General features: G+C 42.1%; 1 protein-coding gene across 2 annotated transcripts in view; it reads left to right on the forward strand.

Annotated features, from left to right (window-relative positions):
- LOC133991476 (signal-induced proliferation-associated 1-like protein 2) overlaps positions 1-18,787 on the forward strand; it is an 85,075-nt gene that overhangs the window by 12,243 nt on the left and 54,045 nt on the right. For both annotated transcript variants that reach the window (XM_062429898.1, XM_062429900.1), the window contains exon 2: positions 8,144-8,216. The gene's annotated coding sequence lies outside the window, so the exon portion shown is untranslated. The remainder of the gene's footprint in view (positions 1-8,143; positions 8,217-18,787) is intronic.

Raw genomic sequence — 18,787 nt, forward strand, 5'->3', positions numbered from 1 at the left:
GTTCTGCTGTTAACAGTATGGTTTCCAGTGTCCACTTCCCTTTGCTTTCCTGCCTGCCTGCTACCTCTGGACACATCCGTAGAGCAGCACCCTAGTCTGGCGTCCAGCTCACTCTCCCATGCCAAACTTCCAATGAAAAGCAGTTCTCAGGGCCGGTGATTATTATTCACGTGCTAATTTTAGCCCCTGCAATTCTCAAAAACCCTTATTTTTCTGCCCTATGGATGAAGCACGTCATCCGCGCCGAACACAAATGTGCTGAGCCGGAACCGACGGTGTCTGCCAACTTTTGCCAAAGTATAGTTTGTAAGGTTGTTGTGGTAACCCTGGTAGTCTGCCTTACAGATCTTAATCATATGTTCATTGGTAATGACAGAGCATGTGAAAAACTTCAAAATATAAACAAGACTTGGATAAAGACATCCAAACATGGCAGTCGTAATGTTGTAGCGTTAAAAAAATGCATTCATTAGTCAGGTCTGTAGTGTGATTACAGTAACATAATCTGAGTTGACTTTTTTAAGAGGCCAAAAAAGGTAAATTATGCACTAATGCAAAAGAAAATAAGACGTCGCAAAATATGCGTTTAATCATCTGTGAAGCGCTCAGATTTTGTGCAACCCTTTGTCAGGCCTTGACCACATGGTTGAACCACTGACTTGAAATGGATATGAGATATTCTCGTGCATGTGTGTGATCAGCCCTTTCACATTTTCTTTATAGATTGCAGATTGAAATGATATTGCTTCATATTGTCTGAAAATCAACAATGCATCTTTCCCTATATTCATGGCTCATCTCTGTGCTGCTCTCTGCTCCTCTCCCCTTTCCCTCCCTCAACTTTCTGTCTTTGTTCTGAAGGGAGGTCCGCTGTCACTCATGGCTGTCATGTGCAGAAAAAGTTGCCTAGCAACAATGTAGAGGGATGCGAGCCACTGTTTACTCTCCACCCCCTCACCTCATGTGCCCACTACCCCTTTCTCTTTCACTCTCCTCCTCTGTCGCAGAGATGGAGTGGCATGGGAGGATAGCGGAGACAGCTCAGCCTCCTGCTCTCTGATGAATTCAGACAACAGATACAGAACAAACTGAGAGGAGGAGAGAAGGTGGGGAGAGAGATGAGGATGGAGGGGGATGTAGACAGGGGAGAAGTGACATTCAGAGATGCTGTGTCTGCCTGTTGCCTGCCAGCTGCTATTCCTCCCTTCCTCTCTGCAGGAGGAACAGGCCATTTCCCTAAACAGCTCCTCGCCCGCTCTGCATAACTAAGGAGAAACTTGTCTTACCACAGCATGCCATTATCAGCAGGACTAAAAATACTGGACAGCAAATGCATCACATGCCTGGCTATCGTCACAGCCTTGTGAAATCGAGCTCAATTTAAGCGGATACAGGTGCTTTTCGTTCTCTGTGGATTATTAAATGTCCCCTGGTGGAAACAATCAGGCAAAAGCCTTTGTTCCTTACCACATTATGCTGTTTTAACTTGTTTAGCACTATAATTATGTAGCAAGCCCCAATGGCTTCCACACTGCCCTGCTGAGTGTGGTTGTCTTTTCAGGTTGACCGTAGCATTAAAAGAATCAGCCTCAAGGTTGTTTGAAAAAAAAAAAAATACAGCTCCACTACAGAGATAATAAAGGATTGCTTTGCTAGAAATTGCCTAGACAATGTTAAATGAATATTTAAAAGGATCTGACTGATTTTGGACAGGTAAACAGTCACACAGTGTTTTTTGACAGTTGTATTGTTCATCTTACCCAATATGTAAAACTGCCACCAAAACCATCTGTGTAGTGTCTAAAAGTTCTGCTCAATGCTAATGCTTACAGGAATAGTTCTCCATTTTGAGAAATATGCCTAATTTTTGGGCCAAGTTAGATGTGAATATTGATACCGCTCTCATATCTGTCCGTTAAATGTGTAGCTTCAGCCAGGAGATGGTTATCTTAGGCAGCATATAGACTGAAAATAAGTCCAAAGCTAACAAAACTGCCCAGTAGAGCAAAACTCCATACTTAACACGTTTAAATCTCATTTTCTTTAACCCGTACAAAAGCACTTGTGTTAAAACAAAGAGCTGTGGTTTTGCTGGAGGTTATGTGCTTTTGGCCAGGCACAGTGACCTCCTCTCTGCCTCTCTTCTGGGAATCATAGTATGTTAAGTAATCACAGATAAATTAACATTACCCCATTTTGATTTGATTGGATTTGATTTTAATGTATTTATCTTGAACGTGAGAATAAAAACAGACCCAAAACTAGAATAACTGTGTTTGAAAAGGAGTAGGAAGAAGTAAACACTTATAAATTCCTACGCCTTTCTCACTACTCCTCCATTAACTCATATATAATTTATTCAAGTATAGAGCCAAACTTTTAACTAACCCAGAGTCGATAAATGAAAAGTTTCTGAAAAAATATAAGTCTTGGTCATGAGAGAGAAAAACTATTATGAATCAACAAAAAAAATGTGTTTATGTTTCTGTGAATAAAAGCAATTAAGTGTCAGAAGAAAAAGATGAGAAGAATTTTCTCCTTCATGTCCAGTCTTCTATTTTACAAAATGGGCTGCTGACTATTGACCAAATTCTTCAAAACTCTGTATATATATTTTTAAAATCAATCAAAGTCATTGGGGGAGCGCCTTGTAGCCAAATGGTTACTACACATGCCACATGACTGCAACGTCCTCAGTTTGATTCCAGTCAACCTTTGTTACATGTCATCCCATTTCTCTCCCCTTGTTTCCTGTCTGCCTCTTCACTGCCCACGCCAAAAAAAGAAAAAAAGGAAAAGAAAGAAAGATGAGCTGTATAAAGATGTTTTTTTAGCGTTTGTGAATGTGGGTCCTTGTGTATGTGTATCCGTTTCTGTAATGACTACCCTTGGTATGTAAATTACCCATCAGACCCGGTCGTCCATGTGCTAACGAGCAGTGTTTGCGGGTTTGCGTGTTTCTCCACAGGCCCTGCTGCACATGTGTGTAGGCTGATGAATAGTTTGTCTGTTTGCTGGGATGCAGTGACAAGAACTCTTAAGTGTTACCTCCTGGGGCTTCCCACTCTTCAAATAAAACTCTTTCCTTCCCCTCAACTCCAATCAAAGCCGAGAAACCTGCCTGCAGAGGCTGGATCAAAGCAGAATGTGGCACAAAGACCTGTACTTGCTGCCATTCAGTCGGCTTGATTAAAAAGTCTGTCATTTCCTGCTATTAACACGCTCCTACCTCCAACCAGAAAAAGACAGAGCAAAGCAGTCGTCAGGAAGTGGTTGGAACGACACTGTTTTAGTGTTTTCTCCAATTAAGTTTACTGTAACTCAATTATGTTGCACTATACAAGGGGAGAAAGATATCATCAAAACTCAATAACCTCACAGAGTTGTTCTTTATATAACCTTTATGTGTCCAAGGAAGGCTGTCTTCTTCAAAAATAACTTGCCTCATATACAGTAAATATACTTCAAGGCTTCAGTGTACGCAGAAGAATCAGAAGTGCTTGTTGGACAGTCCTAAAGATTTGGAAACCATGTCGCCCCACACCTTACAATTGGAAAGGGCTGTAACTTTCTGAAAGCGACAATCTGACATTAACACCCACTTCGCATATAGCAATTAGCCACATTTTGGGAGGTGAGAGAGTTGACAGGGTTTAAACTTCTCTCTTAAACAACCGTTTCTTTGTGTGTGTGATCGACTGAACACAACACCATAAATGTCTTCCAGGAGAGACTGTCATTGTTATCATTGTAGACGTGTGGAACGGCAATAAACACTTTGGACTTTGACGAGGTGAGACGACACGTCATACATCTTTACTAGCATAAACCGACACATACTCACATTCATACCCGATTGTTGCTCAGCAGCAGTTGGCGGGTAAAAGCGTATTGCTCAGCGGTGCCTCAGCCGCTGTTAATCTTTCTCCACGACCGTATTTAACCGCCCGATGTAGAAATCAAGCCGTAAACCTTACATGAGTATGTGTTCTTAACCTCCACTTAGGTGGCTTTGATACAATGTGCTGACCTCAAACAACTGGCGTCAAACAAACACCAACTGATCAAATACTTTGTGGCGTGTATCAGAAGATGTGAGGCTGTTGGTGCTATTCTTTTGAGATCAGCTTGGTATGTGGTGGTCCACAGCTGTTTGCGGCGGAGCACCAGAGAATAGCACCCTGCAGAGATGACGTCCTGTTTTCATACACTCCTACGTTTTCTTACTTGCTCTGAGAACCATCGCAGCCTCTCCCCACTCTGCCTGCCGCCCCCCGTCTCTCGCTCAGGCCTATGCTGAATGTTAAAAAAAAAAAAAAAATGCAGGCTCCGCATATGGATAGAGGGATTATCAGTTTTGAAAAGGGCAGTTCCCCTCTTTTTGGTTGTGTGTTACTTCTCTTATCTCAGTGTGTTTAAGGTGGTCATGGTTGCTGCCTCTGTTTGTCAAGGAGACCTTTGCTCCAGGCTGCAGCTCACGGGACAGCGTACAGATAAGTGGATTCCTTCATCTCCCGCTGCTCCAAATGTCAGGCATCGCAAGGAACTTGGAAGGTCACAGGCTTGACCTGGGCATCTTTTCCCGAGAACAATAGCCTTTTCCCCCCCTTTTTTTTCTCCCTCCTCTTTTTTTCTTTTTTTTTTGTTGCTTGTCCTTCCTGTCAGGCAGAGGAGCTCTGAATGTCACGGCCCACCCCCCAACCACCAACCACCAACACCCTGCAGTCTTTTCTCCCCCCACCCAGCGCAGCCACCTACTTTTCCTTACATATGCTAATGTTGCAGTCTCATTCAGCTGTTGGTGGCTTTGTCACAGGGAGGAGGGAGAGGGTCGTGTGCATTAGGGGGCAGCTGTATGCATTTTGCTAAATTGACTCCCCGATGGCTGCCAGACTTGTCTTTACTTTACTTTTTACTCCCTTTTCCTCCCTTTTTCTCAATTTTCTCCTCAAACTAGTCGTTGGATAAAAGAGCAGGGGTGCTTTTTGTGGCGCTGTTGTCTATTTTCGAGCCTTTCCACTGTGAAATGTGGTGGATTCCTCTCTCTCTTTTGTGTTTTTGGGTGGCTTGTACTCAACAAGTGGCTGATGGATTTAATGCAGTTGGATAGCATCTCCACAGTGGGCTCATTACCACAGCGGCACACAGAGCTTTGTGTCCTCTCCTCTTAGGATTTATGGCTCTAATGAAAAGGGACTCTCTTAATCAGGTAAGCATGGCAACTATTGATATGTAGTGGCCTCAGTGGAAAAGGTGTTAAGGCTAAAAAAAAGCATGTTGACTAGAATATGTGTGCAGAATAAGCATTTTATAAGGAGAGGGAGGTCTTATTTTGAGACAAAGGTATGTATGAGTGGTCTAGCCTGTGGTCTGTATCAGTGGAAGAAGTTGTGAGTGTGTTTCTGGAAGAGGCAGCACATACGGTTCTCGGGAGGTGAATGAATTAGTGATTCATCTGTATATCTGTGCTTACCCCTGTCCTCCCTACAGTCATCTTCCCTTCACATCCTCCGCTTGACTAAACCTTATTCTGTGTCAGCTGCGGTGCTTCCAGCTGCTGCCCCGAAGTCCAAAATGTCTATCTTATGCCAGATTTCTGTCAGCAACACCAGGCCATGTGTGAAAAGCGAACTTTGAAAAGAAAACGAATGCCACTGAAGTGAGTAAGAGGGAGGAAGAGATGTTCCACGGCCCTGACGCGGCATGTGTAAACTCTGGATGAAGTGTGTGGATGTGTTTGTGCGTCAGCATGTTGCTTCTAAAATCTTAACAGTGTCACAATGCTAACCTACTTCCCGTCTCTGCTGCTCTATTTCTTAATGATAATGTGACTGACCTCAGCAGAGGAGCAGAGTGGGCAATTTTCTCAGAGCTTTCCAAGTGAACTCCTCACAGCTCTGTTGCCTTTTTTTTTGCGAAACGAGAGCGCCCTTGTCACCATTTCTCTCCTTTCCTCGTTTTCTTTCTGTCCTTTCCTGAGAGTGTGCACCGCTGACAGGCTGTCATTGGTATGGAGGTAGCTTGGTTAGCAGCAGGCTGTTGGGAAGTGGCAGAGGGGGGATGTGTGCTGATAGAAAATAGGTGGTGGTTTGATTCTGGAGGCCTGCTGGGCCACATCAACCCTGCACGTCCATTTCTGTCTGCCCAAAGCTGTGAAGGCCGGTGTGGCTAGGCCCACTTCGGGGGACAGATGGTCCATTTTGGAGTGGGGCCACAGCACAGTGCTCTGTGCTCGTGGGGCTCCGCTGGAGCAGCCAAGAACAAACACGGTCTCCTTCTGTTGGGAACACACAGGAGCTTGAGTCTGAGAGACCTGAACAGACTGGGAGTGACATCTAAAACTATGCATGTGTTTCTTGGGTGTGATACTAGAGCTAGTTGTTACATAATGTCAACTGACATAATAAGTGGTTTGACAGCACTGCTAGTCACATTTCTAATAACACTCCGTTCCATTAGTCATGTTAGTCTGTGTTCATTAATTTTGTAACAGAATAGAGAATCTCTGTACTTTATAGCCAAGTTTAAATTGTACTTTTACTTTGGTGCATTGTGGGTTGGGTTTCTTTTATGGCGGTAGTTGAGCTTTGTTCTCACGTGAATAAACAGGGAAAATCTGTTGTCCTGTCTATTTTAATTCTCAGATCACCCTGAAACAACTAAAGGACAATGGCAGTGTGCTGCCTGGCAGGCGCTGGGCAGGTAGCCAGCTGGCAGGGCAACAGGGTAGAAGACTCCCATTTGGAGCCAGGAGGAGGCCTGCCTCTCTCCTGCACTACCTACAGCCAGTACTACCACTGTGGTGCTGTTTTACATGATACAAACCACAAAGCTCAGTCCAACTTAAGAACAGGGCTCTTTTCTTTTACAAACATACCTTTTCCACATAGCTTGGCTCCAAACCTTGTCAATCTGATTATTTGAAGCTACCATGACTGTGGTTAAGCTACCACTTGACAGATTGCTGTTGGTAATTATGTTAATCTTGGCAAGTAAAGGTCGTCATTCCAGAGCTGAAGCCGTTATTTTGTTTTATCAGTGGCTGTCATCTTAATGCATTGTCTGGTATTGGAATTTAGAAACAGTGGAGCTGATGCACAAGGTGTCATGTTTTTGTTACAAATACTGTTACAAATGACTTGATGGATGAAAAGCTGAAACAGAATCAGCTTAGTTGCAACTAAGTACTTTAAAAAGCTGCGTTGTGGATATTTAATGAGCATATAGCATGCCAAAACACTATTTGCAGGGCTTTTAACAGCAATTAAGAGTAGCCATCCAGTGGGAAAAAGTAACCAGAGAACATGTTTGGCCTTAAAAGTCCAAATTTGGTGGCTACTGTCAAATTCTAATGCCACTATTCCATCATATACACTGATATTAATTGTTGCATATTTAAATGAGTTTGCCTACCCAATTGTAAACACGTAGGTCCAGTTTCTCAGACAGAGATGAAGACTAGTCCTAGATTAAAGACAAGATTCTGTGAAAATATCCATTGAGAAACAAGTGTAGTCTTGAACAAGACTTAATCCCTGTATGGGAAATCAGCCCACACAGTCTGTAACCCTAGCCTTAATATTTAAAACCACGCCTGTTCTGACTGATCAGAACTTTTGTGATTAAGAGTCACCTTTACTGTAAGATCTATCAATATATGCCACAATGATGGTTAGTTTATTGTTTTAACAGAAACATAAATGCACCCTTCGTCAATAAAAAGGTTAAAATAAACTAAAAAGATTCAGTTGACTCAAATCATGTGAATCTACTTAATCAACTCAACTTCTATTTATCTTTATCTTTATTTTCATCATACTATCATCATGAGGGTGAGGTTGAGACATAGCCCACATCTTAGTCATATGACACAAGCCTCTTACATTGACAACATCACCTGTTTTGGTGTTTTGGTGTTTGCAATGCGTCATAGAGATGGCTCTGCTGTAAAAAGCGCAATGTAAATAAAGATAATTGAGTCATATGTTCATTTATTAAGCCTCTGTTTTATTAAACATCTGTGTGGTATATATGGAAAATGGTTTCCTTTAAATGCAGTTCTTAATGTCTCTTTCTCATCAATTATTTTGCTAATATTTGTCACTTTAACACTGAAGTCGACTCTCTGCTCTCTATTTGGCAGGACACATCTTCTCAGCTGAGCACACATACAAGCATTCATATACAGCATGTGTGGGTGGGACTGATACAGACAGGTAGGCAAATCTCTTTATCATTACACTCACATTGTTTTGAAGTGGAGGCCAGTGATCATAAATGTGCACACGTAGTGAATCACAACTCATTAATCAAAACTATTTTATTGGAATAAAAAATTAATAGAACAAAGTAACCGGGTGGACTTAAATAAGGGGTCGGTTGTTTGGCCGGCGGCCAGCACTTATGGAAAGTTGAGTACTATGATTGTTTTAGTAGCACTAATGCTACTTTGGACGTGCATTGCTTTAAAACATGCCGCGGTGCCTCACAATACAATCAATTACTTTGAAAGACTAAATTGATGTTTCCAGAGAAATCAAGATGAAAGATATGTGCAGTCATGTTATCTGGATCAGTATGCACATAATTGGATTTACCTTGAGTCTGCTTTCTTCTACTTCACTGGCTTATATACACAATCATGGTGTTTCAAACTACTCTCTTCTGGCAGACCCTTTTCTTTGTCTGTAGCAGAGCATATGGTAGATATTATGAGATTTGAATGTGCACAGGAAATGAAAAGAATTTACCATTTGGACGTTCTGTTGGGTAAATACTTGCTGTTCCCTGAACCAAGTGAAATGGAGTCAGATCACGGGTGACCCCTGCGCTTTAGACTCAGCTGTAGCCAGCACATTCCAGATGGAGCTACTGCTAGCACGAAGCCGATCAGACTCGGGGGGTGCACTGGTGTAGGAAAACAGACTTGTTCATGTTAGCTGCCCCCGTGATAAGACAACAGCTAGAAATAACCACCAGTCCAGATCACAAAGTCCACGGCAAAGCAAACCGCTATCTTTTGTTTAATTTTACGCGTGAGAGCATAAATGTTGACAGATGAGGTGTGGCGAGATGACTGTTGGAGGGCAGTGACCTCGAGTTAGCGCTGTAGTCACAGGAACAGATATCAGACAGTGCAGATCATAACATAGCCGTCTAACCTCTTGTAGTCCAGCTGGTGTGTGTCTTCCAGTGTGGGATTTTTGCTGATCAATTTTCCTGGGGTTTTGGGGGAGTATCAAAGTCTGATTCCAGTATGAAACAACTTCCCTTTTGCACAAATTCCTGTCTAGTCGATTCAAAAGCGAACCAGGCAAAAGGATTCTTACTTGAGTTTTATATAGATCAAAACGCAGACAGAGCATACAGGCACTCTTTTGAAGCTGTGCTCATGCCAGAGGTTAGACTCCTGCGCACACTGCAATGCTTGTTTGATGAAGGCTGTGTTCTCCATAAGTCTGTGCACCTGGGGCACTGACTGGGCATTAGTGAATGTGGGCATTTCCCACAGCGCAACTTGAGGCCCGACGCCGGGGGAACGATGAGACAGTGAGGGTATATGTTTACTCTGTGCTGTCTGACCTCCTTTTTTATCTCTTTCTACTGATTGTTCTTCTGCTCTTGGGTCAACTCAGGTCTGTGTGCGCTGAGATGTAAACAAAGAGCCTCTAATTGTCCCTCGCTCCTGCCGCAGCTGCCTCAGTTCAGCCTATCTCTGTCTTTTTTTTTAATGCAAGTACACGGTCAAGGTACACATTCCTCCCCTTTTATTGTAATCTCTCCTCTGCTGCTGATCAGCCATCGTCAGCGTTGGTATAAGCCCACTGTGGGCATAGCTGGGCACATTTCTGACATGATACTCCTCAGTTTTAACAGTAGATTTTTAGCTGGGAGGGAAAAAGTGCACATATGAAGGCTGTCAAAGAGAGATGAGCTGGCAGACAAGTTGTAAAAGATAGAGGGATGTAGGTTGGCAGCACAGTGAAAACAGTGTTCTCACAGGAAGGCTTCGAGGCACATGTTTGTGATAAACCTGTTGTTTATATTATCTATTTCCACACTGGGCAAATGACAAAGATAAGTCACTTCCTGGCTACTTGGAAAGAAATGCACACTCTTAATAAGCTCCCTTAGTTCAGGGAAGATCTCTTGTAGTTTAGTACAGAAATGTGCAATTATCATATCTGAGCCCTTTTATCATAGTCCAATTCTATAATACACGATACACCAAAATGTAGCATTTGGAAATAGTGGATGAATTTGACTGTCTTGTTTGACTTCTTGATTGTAGTGGACGATGCTGTCAATTTGCCACCCAAAAGTATGATTTTTTTATTATGTAGCTATGAATTTTCTGTAACACAATCCCGCTCAACGTAGATAATCAGCATCTGCAGTTGTTACAGTCCCAAATTAGCATCCATGTTAGGATTTTTAAAGGCTAACTAGGCTCGGTGTGATGTGCTGTTAGTTTCCACATACAAGACAGGATAAGGCAGCTGGCTGGAACCCATTTCATTGGTTTCCTTACCTCCCACTGAGGGTGTGACCCTCCATTCACACTGGCCATTAAAATAAATCCCAGCATTACTCCCTGCAGGCAATACTGGCACATTGGGGTACTCAGTTGATGGTCTGGCCACAATAAGAGAGGGTGGAGTTAGATGATTGGGTTCTTACCGGCTCAGATATAGTGAGTTATCGCTGTGTACAGGAAGGGGTGGGCTCGGCCATTAATGGCAGGGCTTTAGCATCAGTGCTAATTTGAGTGTCAGCTGGTGGGAGATTCCTCCCTGTTGTGAGGTTGAATTGTGGGACCGGCAGATGAAAGAGGAAGAGGGTTAAGGGTGCATTTGGTTTTCTTTGGTCCATACTTTCATAGCCACAGTTGGTGTGAGCTGTGGTATACACACATGCACGCGCACACACACACACACACACACACACACACACACACACACACACACACACACACACACACACACACACAAACACACACACACACAGTCTTAACACGCCTTACAAGTGTCCTTTCTGGTTTTGGAAACACTTTGGGAAGATGGCGTGCCTGGTTTCCCAGGCCCCAGTAATGAACTCTCAAGGATAAGATCGCCCAATTAATTGGTTCTGTGGTTTAATTGCTCGGATCTCTTTGAGCAAGGTTTGGCAAAACTCCCATTCTTCTTTTTTCCTCTTCCCGCTCCACCACTTTTACTTCTCTTCTTAACCTCACACTCTCCTTTGCAATAACCCGGCTAAGGTAAAGAATCGCTCCAGTGAAGCAGAAACACAAGTGTTTTCATCAGATTGGAGATGCCCGTGTCTGGTTGCAGTCATACACCCTTCCATACCCCTCCTCCACTGACTGCAAGTGTGATGAATTTAATATCTATCCTGCCCAAAACCATCACATACACCCCTCCCATTCCCACAGCAAGGTTGGAACAGCTGCTTACAATAGAGGATTGAAAACAGAGCTCCCACGTTGTTTTAAATCAACTCCTCGGAGGGCGAAACACTAACACTGCGTGCAGCGCAGATTTGATCGGATTTGAGTGTGGAGTGACATGGAATGTGATTCATTGTTTTTATTGTGAGTTTATTGAGGAATGAAATGACGGGCACTAGTGAAGCATAAGCAACGTGCCTTCAGGTTTGTTTGCTTTCTGCCTGGATTTTTTCCCCCTTCCTCTGTGTTAATGATGAACGCAGCTTGACACATCCAACTGTCTGACTGGCTGCAGCCTCTGAACATTAAACAGTAGATGGCAGGTAACAAGGAACTAAAATAAATGTGGGCTTGTGTATGTGCACTGAGAAGGACTTGTAAATTTGCTTCACATAGCAATGCCGCCTGGCTCACTATATGATGAAGTCCATGAGCTGGAAAATTGGTGTAATCATCTTGGCCTCTAACCTGCATTGCACCCTAATTTGGCTGCAGGAGGAGAGGATGACTGCATCAAGGCTTGGCCTCGGCTCTGGAGGTCGAGGCGTCTTGGGGACGAGGCCAGCTACTACTTCCTGCTTGCCGAGAACAGAGGAGCATTAATGTGTCTCAATTACACGAGGCTTTATTAAGATAATTGGCCATAATCACAAGTCTGTGCTCACCCCAAGGCTCTGAGTTGCCCAGTGCATGTTTGGGGCTAAATAAACATGTGTGACTTTGACCTTAGGGCCAGTGGGTTAGATACTGCTGAGGGTGCCACATTTTGTAAAGAATGTGAAAATTCAAGGAAGTGAAAAGAATGGCTTGAATAAATTTGCCTCATTTAAATGCCATATGACTTCTTTAACTTCAAGATGTTGTTTAAGCTTTGCCAGTGTACTGACTAATATAACAATACAATAATGAGCTGTAATCTTGCACAATGGGTGTACTGGCAGAACATCCAGCTAAATTGTGCCTGTGATGGCCACACATATGCAAATCTTGATATTTTGCTCACATTATTGTAACATCTTGGGGACTTGGGGGACCGAATTTACTAAACCTTTGCAAAATAAGCTCCTCCTGTTTATGTGGCATGATAATTTAAAAGATAGCCTTAAGTTTAAAGACATGTCATTATGTGACAAGGTTGGCTTATCACTCTTCCCTGAAAGGGGCCTTGTTGCCAACAAATCAGGCATGTAAAGGATTTGGAACTCCTGTCAGAAGTAATTTTTAAACGTTGATAACATGACCAGGCTTATTGAGCATATACTACTAGCTACAGTATGTGCCTAATTTCCTGAAGTGCTGTCAGCTCTGAGTGGATTACTCTTAATAATGTTGTGCGCTAAATTCGCTTACAACTGGCAATCAAATAGAGCGACAGTGTTAATGTATGCAGTGCTGTCTTATAGAACATCCTTGCATTATGACTTAATTTCCATAAATCTGTTCTGCAAATTTTCCTCTCTTTTTTCACTATTAGCTCAAGTAGCTGAGGCAGTGTGCCTCTACTTTCCATCTTACTGAACATGAAAATATAAACATTAGGCACAGATGGTAAACATTTGGAGAACTGGGAATGAACTGCAACTAAAACCCAACAAAAAGACAGCCCAAAGCCGTGATCAGAGGGACTTCCTCTCAGTTGAGTAGGAGTCGTAGAAGTGACTAATGAGAAGTCAGTCTAGTGTCTAGTGAGTCTGTCAGAGCTGGCTGATATCATGCCGTGTGTCCTGCTCTGGTGAAATGGGCTATCAGCGATAGTAGAGTATTAATCTCAGGATGGTGGACAGAACGTGTTCACTGTCCTGACAGCATATTAATATCTACCCGGCCTTTAATCAGGCCACAATGTCAGAGGATTATTTTAAGACCTGGCAAAACCGCTGGGCCTCTCCTCTCTGGATGAACCAAGATGAAAGACAGACTCTCCAACATCAGAGACAGAAAATGAGTTCATTACTGTAATTAGGCCTCTCTTTCTCTCCCATCTCTCCTTCTCCATCCCTTGCCCCTGTTCGCCAGCCCCTGTGTCTTAAACACCCATAATGGCGATGCATTACTCCAGTAATAAAGGGTTGTTAGCAAAGCAGACCGCCCACCTTCCATCTGCTGCCTCCCATGCACACACAGCCACAAAGGAGAGAACAGAAAACAGCCTCCTTCAGGTCACACAGAAGATAGATTCTGCTGACCATGTAGCTTGTGACACTCTCCATTGGTTGGGTGTGCTGGGGGTTGGATGTGGAAACAGACGCAGTACAACTGTGTTCATTAATCATTGTCACACAGGGAAAGTAGCTAATAGAATGAAGGAAAGGGAAACACAGACCACCATGTTGTCTGGTTTATCCTGTCCTACATGAAATAAAGGCCAACTCACCCTTTCCTGACCCTTTGTAGCAACACAAACAAGGAGAGGCTGGACAGTATGAACATAAACAGACATAAACAGTCTCCTTCTTCTGTTTTGATTTTTACGGGGGGGGAATTTACTGCCAGTGGGAGACACAGTTGAGGCTAAACTACTATATATCACTGAAAAGGGACCTATTATACTCATTTCCAGCTCTATATTTTTATACTGGGACTCCACTAGAGTCGCTTTGCATGATTCACAGTTCAAAAAACTCCTTATTTATCTTATACTGACCTTTTATGCAGCCGCTTAGATCAGCCACATTTCTTAACATGCGGTCTTAGCCCATGTCTCTTTAAGGCACCCTCCTGATGGGCCCACTCTGTTCTGATGGGCCAGCTTCTGGAAACTTGCAGAGGGGCAGTATGTATCAGAGTCATGTTAAGTTGCCATTGATGCAAATCCAACATTTCCTGCTTAATTGCTCTATATTAAAGGCTTTAAATGACTAAATAATGAAAGACTTTTATTGAGGATAATTTTCATGAAATAAAACATGTACTATACCAATTTAGTGGAGCTTTGAAGTGGTGCTAAAAACAAGTTGACATAATAACAATATCTGGAGCTCTCAGTTAGAAATGATGCAGGGAGGAATAGTACAAGTAGAAACAGCCACAGTGATGATGATGATGTTTGATAAAGAACTGCAGACAAGTAGCTCTTACTTATTTTACTTTGCAGTGCTGTGTAATGGAGTTGTAGCTCGGCTTGACTAAACCCAAACAATGAAAAAATGCACTTTTAACGTCGACATCCAACATTGTAATATTATATACATGACAATAGGTCCCCTCTAATCATTTTAACTTTGAATTGATTTTTTTGTGTATAATGCAAGTTGAGCATTATGTGTTTATAGCTCAGTGTACATCCATTTCTTTTAAATGTCAATAAAAGTGAGCACTTGTGTGCTCTTTTGTCTGCCAGCATTACACCCCTCAATCTTGTTAAAGTGCTCAACACAGACTACTGTGAAGAGTCATTCATGGCATTTTGTTGTCACGCATCCAGATGACACTTTGTCACTTTCTTTGTTCTTCTAGTTCTCAGTCATCCGTAAAAGCTTCTGTTGGAGTCTCACCATTGATAAAGCTATTTGCACAGGTGGCACATTTTGCCGTCACTTGCTCTAATTGTGAGTGTGAATAGACAGCGTTCAGTCAACGCTTGACATATGCTGTAGATGTTGGTCAGCAGCCATAGTCGCCTCTTCCCCCCTTTCATGCCTCAGACCTCAGATGGATTTTGGTTGACAAGAGAAACCTCAAGTAAATGTCAAGCAGCCAAAATAGAAGATACCGAGGAAACCATTTTAAAGGGCTTCCCAATGATGTGTTGTATCTCCTATAGCGTTTTAAGGTGATGGATATTTGTTGTTCGTGAAGCAGTGGAATCAGCTGGGGTCATTTTTCCTCTTTTTTCTTCATCCCGCTTGTGAGTTAAGATTTGAAAGATTTAGAGGGTTCCCCTTTCTAAATACACCACAGGAGCAGTCACCTTCCCGTTCACTTGAATCAGAGTGTGTGAAAGTTCTTCTCTCAAAAAGTAACACCCTAAAAATATCACATCAGATAGACACATTTTCACTTCATATTGTGACCGTCTTAGAAACATCTTACTTTGGTGCCTGCTGAAACTAGCATATTAGAATGCATATGAATGATTTAGGCACCAATCCAGGAGTTATGGGTATAAAAATGTCAGAATTTGATTTGTTGACTCAAATTTTAATGCTTTATGCTATTAAAAAGTAAAGATGAGAGCTACTCCACACCCAAATCAACCACTTTTGCCCCCTTCCCTTAACAGGAGTTGTCTGTATTGAAACTGAGTGGCAGGTTGGCATTGTTCACCACTCTGAAACCAGTCACATATTCCATTATTCATCATTTGCCAACTGTAACAGACAAACATATTTCCCAGAGCGGTCTTCGTTAATACATTATGCATTCACATGACACGACACAATATCCTGCTGTCCTGTCTAAGCCTTGTGTTAAATACAATGACACCACAGACAGTTTTACGCTTGTGAATAATGCTGTTTTCATAATGAGACCAGTTGGTTAAAGGAGAGAGGGGACTGTATATAGTATGTGAGACGGTGTCATTATCAATCTATTACTACACATTTGGGTCATGCATGCATTAACATCATTAACCTGTATTTGACCCAGGCAAAAGCACATACTTTATTATTTCAGTGGTTCCCACTTGTCCAGAGTGTATTTGGTCTAGTCTGGCTTGTAGCTAATCTTGATGTGGCCCACATTTTCATCCTAAAATAGTTCATCCTTAACAGTAAATGACAGAGAAATGTAAACAGTCATCTGGAAACAGAGGCTATTATATTCAAGGCCTGTGGACGGAGCTGAAGCAAAGCTCGGGAGACCGGGCCTAACTCACTGTTATCTGTCATGTTTGCAGTGACGCCTTTAGAAAGAGAATAGCTTTAACAGGGCTTATCATCTTCACTGAAGCAAATAACTAGCGATTCAGTACCCTGTTCTCTGCAGTATGGAGGGTTTTACTTATGGGGGTTTTCACATGATTGCAGTAACATGCAGTGAAATCTTTGCCTTGGTAGGCAGTGACCTTTCAACATGGCATATGTCTACATTCAATTAACACGTCAGCCCCTTATTACACATGGATAGACAATATATAGTCTACATTAGTTAGTTTGGCTATAATGAATAAATATGCCCAGCATATACTGCAAAAGTCAGTCAGATGTGTAGCTAAATGTAATCAATGGACATATTGGGAGTACAGTGTGTTCAAACATTGTAGACACAATAAACGGCAGTAAAGAGAGAGGGGGCTGGGGGTCATTTTGACACGATATATTGTGGGAAATGATTATGTTTTATGTCAAATATACAAAGAATTACACCATAAGTTTAATTACAACCAATACGATTTTTCCACCAGTTATTACTTACAAAAAAGTTCTTAATTACTCCCAGATCTTTTTTTTTTTTTTTTGCTATAGATGCTTTACCATGCATTTCCATCATAAAGTGAAACAACTATCTCTGTAATCCCCTGTGATTGTCCAGCACTATGAGGATATGAAAATCCTACAAAGAACCAGCCTTACAATTTAGAAACATCCCAATCTGGACACCAAAGATTTATTTCCCATCTTATATAATGACTTTCCATGCTTACTCCCATGTATCCCCTGTTCCTTCACTTTCCTTTTCTTCACTTCAATGAGCAGGGTTTTTTCAGCCTTTCCCCCCCTCAGAAACAATCCTCAGTGTATATATTACAACCTGCCAGAATACTATTTACAAACAACAACAATATAAACTGTAATCCCTGTCTGTTCCTTTGTTTTCTGCAACTAGTCCAAACACATTACTGTTTACTGACTTTGGAGCTCCAGCTCCAACTTAAGAGCCAAACAGAAAATCAACAGCTATGCTTGCTGGTCTTCAAAACCTGGTTGCAGTCGCTACATGACATTTAACAAGCTAACTGGTTAGCTCACTCACAGGCAACTCGCAGCAAATATTCATAAACACTCATGTCTGTAAGGTGCACACGTTGGGGAAGGGTGGGGTCCAGAGTGAGAAGTGGATGTCACCTGACATGGTGGAGCCACAGACTGCAGGGCTGAAGCAGGGTCTGCCTTTGCCTCAGTGATAAATATTCTACACAGCGTGACAACTGACAATATATGTGAAATCTATGAAAACATTGGCCTTAGTGCAGACAGAGGCAAAAGGAGCATACTATACTTTTAAACAACTATTCTGACTAGATTTACTGGAGTATGTTAATCCTGAGACAAATCATGAATAATGATCATTTAAAATAAATAACATTTATGAAATTATTAATGTGAAGAAATGATAAATAGATAGAAGTATAGTATAATTTCAACATTTCTTTTTAGCTTTGGTCAGGCACTACCTACCCTGGGAGACTAGTAGATAAAATGAGGCACACCACTAGCCCTGAAGAACAAGAAAAAAACATTTAGGTCAATGCAGAAACACTCACAGTCTCTGTTGCAGCAATGTTGTGAGATCTTCCATGCAGAACTCTGTGTTAGTGCAGTGACATGAATATAGTAAAACACCTCTGTCATTCACCAGCAGTGGAACATATCTAATTGCATGGGATGGGATGGGATGGGATGGGATGGGACTGATGAGTGAGGACCTTGCTTGTGTTTCTTGGAGATAATTATTTTCTCTTGGAGTCATGCTTTCAGTGTCAGTGTACAGTACAGTCTTTGTTTGTTGCCGTCTTTATTACATTGTCCATGTCAAATTGTTTTCTGCTGTTAAAGGAGGCTATATGACCAATCTGTTGCTTTTTTTTTCACCAAAGTCTACACTTGGCTGATGTGCAGGGACATAAATTGGGGATAAAAATGGAAACCATGTGAGTTTGTTGCTTGTTGGACTCTGAAATAGGGAAAGAGGGAACAGCATTGCTTTTCAAGGACAAGTAGACCAAAGTTTTGTCCTCAGACACTGATTAATTATTAAAAGCGCTGATTTCCGCCTTTTGTCTGTTTATAATGTCCCCAATGTTGACCTGGGTTGAATAAGGGGCAAAGATAAACTTACACACTACAGCCTTATATTTCAGTGACTTTTGGTTATTATTACATTTCTGTTTTTGTCATTTGTCATAGGCAATTCACCTCATCAGGTCCTTATTAAATTTCCTCCTAACCGACAATATCAGATAAAAAGGCGAAGCGGAATTGGCGTTGAACATGCAAAACTATCCCTCCTGTATAATTTGCAGGCTTGATGATGCTGCGAGTGGCTGGATCAGATATTGGTACATGTGAACATTTAGCTGAACATCTGCCTCTTGTTGCTGTAATTTGCTTCACCACCATCTGCTAGGCATTGGCTGGAAGCACCAACAAAGATATACATCTGTCTTGTTATAAA

This window comes from Scomber scombrus, chromosome 12 (assembly GCF_963691925.1).
Source record: "Scomber scombrus chromosome 12, fScoSco1.1, whole genome shotgun sequence".
NCBI lineage: Eukaryota > Metazoa > Chordata > Actinopteri > Scombriformes > Scombridae > Scomber > Scomber scombrus.